The sequence below is a fragment of the Tursiops truncatus genome, chromosome 3, assembly GCF_011762595.2.
Source record: "Tursiops truncatus isolate mTurTru1 chromosome 3, mTurTru1.mat.Y, whole genome shotgun sequence".
Classification (NCBI taxonomy): Eukaryota; Metazoa; Chordata; class Mammalia; order Artiodactyla; family Delphinidae; genus Tursiops; species Tursiops truncatus.
Window position 1 is genome coordinate 151,982,721 of NC_047036.1, and position 6,000 is coordinate 151,988,720.

The following is a 6,000-nucleotide window of genomic DNA, read 5'->3' on the forward strand; positions in this document are numbered from 1 at the left end:
ACAGATTTCCATGCTGCTAGGATGCGTCCCATGACCCTCCCTTTGTTTTTCCCCAGTCTCTCGTGACTCATTCCAACCATCTTCACTGTTTGTTGTTTCAGTATCATTTTTCCCTTCGATAGTGGCCCTAAGACTACTGTCTATAGCTCAGACCAACTGTAATCCAAGCTTGGTCCAGTCTCAGGATCTGCCTCAACACTCTCTTTTGCTTTCATTGTAGCTATTACAGATAACACAAGGCAGAGTGTAATTCACTTATTTCTTGTTACTTTGCATTTCTCTATGCATCCAGTGAACCAACTCCTTGGGAGTGGATTCTATCATTTCTAACTCCCATTATTGACTTTTGCCTCCAGTAACTGATCACGGCATAGCTGCAGTTCTGTACCATGGTGAACACATGGCCCTCCAGGAATGAAAGCTTCATCATACCCCACCGTCTCTCCCAATTCCTAGAGACAGTGAGCGACTCATCTGCGAGTACACCTTTCATACTCAAACCAACCAATCTGGAGCCCACACCACCCCCCTTACACTCTGGGTCACCCTCCCCCTTCCCTGATCACCCCCCTCCCCTTCCCTGATCACCCCAGAGCCAGTTAACAGACAGCGCTGGACAGCCCACTGAAATTATTCAAATTAGCCAATTCTAAGCCTACTTACCCCACCTCACCCATTCCCTCCTGCAGAAACCGCAATACAGGCTTTTGCCCATATTTCCCCCTCTGCCTCCTGACCAAGGAGGGAATGCTTCCCAATCCATTTTAGGAGACTGAAACCACCTGAAGTTTAACCCCGTGTGGCCCTTCATGGCCTGGCATGCCTCCAGTTTCTAGGGACTCTGAGTATTAACTTATTCCTTCATGACGGTCATTTCCTGTCTGTGTGTCTTACAATACTTGATTAAAACAAATCCCAGGAACTCTAACAATTGGAGCAGGATAGTTACAAACTGCTCTTGGCTTACTAACTGGATCCAACAGGCAGCAGCACTTGCCAGGAAGGCACTGCTGGTTGTTGGTGTGCCTGCCTCTTGTTGGCTGTTGCACCATATTGGTTTTTGTGGGGTGCTGCTAAGGAATTCCAACCTAAATTGTGGATCATGAAAAGCTGAGTCCTCCCTGAGCTGCTGCATAGGCTACAGCGTCAAGTGTCTGAGACTGAGTGCCGAGGGGCATCTTTCTCCATGTAGGCAAAGCACCCAGGGTCCAGGACAGAGTGCCTGGGGGTGTACAGGTAACTGTATAGTTACCTATAACTATAGTCCCTACAAATAGTCCCTACAGAGGACAAGGAGTGACTTCACTCCTGGTGCCATGAGATAAGTCTGATCCACTGACCAGGCAGCAGACCATTGGTGGGGCTGACTGAGTCATTTATAGAAAGTGCCTAGTGTCTGGGATGTTATATGCTCCTGGGGCACTTGATAAACCACCACCCCTTTTCCCTTTGAGCTTTGCTGAGTCAAAATTCTGGCCTGTTCTGTGGAGTAGTGGGAGAGTACTCCACTACCTGCTCTCTCGTGTGTCACGGGCCATTCGTGGAGTCAGTGTGAGAGTATACTCCTCAAGGGACCATGGCACCCTACAAACGTCATTTTTCGGGTGGCAAACCTCTTTGCCGTTGTCTGCTTGTTACTGTCACCATTCGTCCCCTGACCCAGTGGGATGTCAGGGGCCATCCCTGGAGACCAGTGGCTCAACGTTTAATGAAACAGGAACATCTGGGTCTGGCTCTCCCCAAGCCCTTGAGAATGGAGTCCAATTACTGTTCACAGGCAGCAAGACTGGCCTGAGAAAGGTGTGATTATCAGGAATCCAGATCTCTCAGAAATGAGGGTTTGGGTTACATCACCAGATAAGCCACCAAGACCTGTTAAGGTGATAGCTGAGGATGAGGAAAACTTACAGTGGATACTGGAAGAAGGTGAGGATGGAAACTAGCTGCAGCCCTGACACCAACTGCAGGCAACGGTGAGTGTAGTTTGTCTCACTAACCTTCCTTTTCTAAGTTATCCTCCTGCAAGACAAGAGGCCAACAGGACCCATGGAGGAGGTCCTTCCTGAGCCTGGAGATCTGTGTGGTGCAACAAGTGGACTGTCGTGGCTGTGAGTGTATGCTGGTTGGAGAGTGTGAAAATGGTCCCTGCCTCTCACTCTCTGGACCCACTGCCAAGCTTTCACTAGAGCCCCACGTCCCCGAGCCAAAGCCTGACCACAAGTCTACCTTTGGGTAGAAAGGCAGACCCATTCAGGCAAGATGAGTCTCCCTTTGGGCTTGAGAACTCCTCTAATGCTTGACTGAATCTTTCTTGGAACCGTGCTGCAGTCTGAGACTTTCCCACCCGGCTCTTCATTCTTCCCTCTCTCTGTGCACAGGTGTCTGGCCTGCAACTTGGTCTGAAGGCTCTCCCCACCTTCTCCTGCTCCCTGCACTAAAAAGTCTCCAGCTCAGGCTTCCCTGGTGGCACAGTGGTTGAGAGTCCGCCTGCCGATGCAGGGGACACGGGTTCATGCCCCGATCCGGGAATATCCCACATGCCGCGGAGTGGCTGGGCCCGTGAGCCATGGCCGCTGAGCCTGCGTGTCTGGAGCCTGTGCTCCGCGACGGGAGAGGCCACAACAGTGAGAGGCCCGCATACCGCAAAAAAACAAAACAAAACAAAACAAAACAAAATGTTGCTCCCATTTGTCTTGCTTTGTATGATACTCCCAAGAAGTCTTTGTCTAACCCCAAAATCACAAAAGATTTTCTTCTAGACATTTTATAGTTTTAGGTTTTACATTTAGGTTGATAATCCACATACAAAAGTATGTTTATATATGGATCATCAACCTAAATGTAAAACTGTGTGGATGTCCAGTTGTTCCAGCACCATTTTTAAAAAGACTATCCATTCTCCATTAAATTACTCTTGTACCTTTGTCAAAAATCAATTGATCACATATGTATGGATCTATTTCTAGATTCTATTGTCTTCCACTATATGTCCATCCTTTAGCCAATACCACAGTGTCTACTATGGCTACTACTATAGCTTTAGAATAAGTCTTGAAATCAGGGGCAATGAGTGCTCCAAATTTGTTCTCATTTTTCAAAATTGTTTGGGCTGTTCTAGGTCTTTACTGTTCCATTTCAATTTTAGAAGCAGCTTTTCAATTTCTACAAATAAAATTGCTGATTTTTTTGGTGAGATTGTATGCATCTATAGATCAATTTACAAAGAATTGAAATCTTAACAATATTGAGTTTTCTCATTCATGAATACTATATATCTCTTCATATATTGAGCATTTCTTTGATTAGTCCCACAGATATTTTGTAGTTTTCAGCATACAATTCTTACATATATTTTGATAGATTTTTTCCTAAATATCTTACAATTTTCAGCACTATTATAAACAGTACTGGTTTTTATTTTAAAATTCAATTTCCAAGTGTTTGTTGCTAGTGTGTACAAATACAACTGATTTTTTTTGTATTTTGACCGTGTAACCTGTAACTTTGCTAAACTCACATTGATTTTAGTAATTTTTTGTAGTCTTTAGGGTTTTCTAGGTAGGACTACAATCATGTAGTCTGTGTTTTGTATCTTTATAATCTATGTCAGCGGTCCCCAACCTTTTAGGCGCCAGGGGCCAGTTTCGCGGAAGACAGTTTTTCCATGTATGTGGTGGGCGGGCAGGGGGGAAAGGTGGGGATGGTTTGGTTCAGGTGGTAATGAGAGTGATAGGGAGCGGCAGATGAAGCTTCACTCGTTGGCCAGCTGCTCACCTCCTGCTGTGCGGCCTGGTTCCTAACCTGCAGACCGGTAGCAGTCCGCGGCCTGGGGGTTGGGGACCCCTGATCTATATGACTTTATTTTTTCTTGCCTTATTACATTAGCTAGTACTCCCAGTACAGTGCTAAATAAAAGTCATGAGACTGGACATCCTTGCTTTGTCCCTGAACTCAGTAGAGAAACATCCAGTCTTTCACCATTAAGAATGATGTAGCTGTAGAAATTTCATAGATTCCTTTATCAGGTTGAAGAAGATCTCTTGTTTCTAGTTTGCTTAGTTTTTTAATCATAAATGATAATGAATTTTGTCAAATGCATTTTCTGCAGCTTTTGACATGATCCTATGATTTTTATTCTTTGGTCTGTTGATATAGCAAATTACAGTAACTGATTTTATAATGTTGAACCAACCTTGCATTTTTGGGATAACTGCCTCCTTCCTTTGGTCATAATGTATTATCCTTTTTATACATTGCTGTATTTGTTATTTAGAAGCTTGCATGTTTATTCAGAAGTTTTTTTTAAATTTCCAAATATTGGGGAATTTTCCAGATATTTTTCTGTGAATTATTTCTAATTCAGTTCCTTTGTGGCCATAGACCATATTTTCATGATTTAAATTCTTTGTTTCACGGCCCAGCAGTCTATCTTGGTAAATGCTCCACATGTACCTGTTTTCAGAATATGCATTCTGCTGTTTTCAGGAAAGTGTCCTATAAATGTTAGGCCAAGTTGATAGTGTTGTTCAGGTCTTCTTTATTATTACTCTGGTTTTTTTCTGTTTAATTTGTAAAGAGTGTCTTCAAGTATAATTATGAATTTCTCTATTTCTCCTTTGAATTCTATCAGTTTTGCATCATGTGTTTTGAAGGTTCATGTACACATAGGATTGTTATGACTTCTTGATAAATTGATCATCTTATCACTGACCCTAATTATCCCCAGTAATAATCCTTAGAATGACATCTACTTGGTCTAATATTTATATATCCAATCCAATTTTTTTTTAACTGGAATATGGTTGATTTACAATGTTGTGTTAGTTTCAGGTGTACAGCCAAATGAATCAGTTATACATATACATATATCCACTCTTTTTTAGATTCTTTCCCCATATACGTCATTACAGAGTATTGAGTACAGTTCCCTGGGCTATGCAGTAGGTCATTATTAGTTATCTATTTTATATATAGTAGTGTGTATATGTCAATTCCAATCTCCCAATTTATCCCCCCCCCACCCTTTCCCCTCTGGTAACCAAAAGTTTGTTTTCTACATCTGTGACTCTATTGTTGTTTTGTAAATAAGTTCATTTGTACCATATTTTTAGATTCCACATATAAGCCCAATATTCCCTTGATTAATGTTTCCATCCTCTTACTTTTAACCTACCTGTGTCTATATATTTAAAGTGTATTTCTTGAGAACTTCCTAGCGGTCCACTGGTTACGACTCAGTGCTTTCACTGCCAGGGTGAGGGTTTGATCCCTGGTAGGGGAACTAAGATCCTGCAAGCCACATGGTGCAGCCAAGAAAAAGAAAAAAAAAGTGCATTTCTTGTAGAAAGCAACTAGTTGGGTTTGCTTTTTTATCTAATCTAATAATTGGATACGTTTTGGGGCTAATAATTGTGTTGTTTAGACCATTCACATTTAATGTAATTAATAATATTGCTGGATTTAAAGCTACATCGTGAAAGTTGTTTTCTATTTGTTCCATCTGTACTTTTTGAATTAACTTCTGAGTTTTTAAAATGACTGTATTTAGTTTCATTATTGGCTTGCTATTATACTTAAAAAAATACTGGTTGCCTTAGGGTTTACAATATATATATTTTGACCTATCACAGTCTACCTTCAGATAATATTGTGTCACTTCACATACAGTGTAAGAAACTTACAAGAGTATACTTCCAGTTCCTTCCTGCCATCCTTTGTGCTATGGTTTTCATACATTTTACTTTTACATATGGTATCAACTCCAGAATATAGTGTTACTCTTTTTGCTTTGGATAGTTATTTACTTTCTAACATGATTAAAATGAGAAATATATATTTTCTACCTTTATTTATTTTTACCATTCTGGTACTCTTCATTTCTTTGGGTTGACCAATATCTCTTTCAGTTATCATAATCATATTCCTTCTGCCTGAAGAACTTCCTTTAATATTTCTTGTAATGCAGATGTGCTAGCAATGAATTCTCTCAGCTGTTGCTTG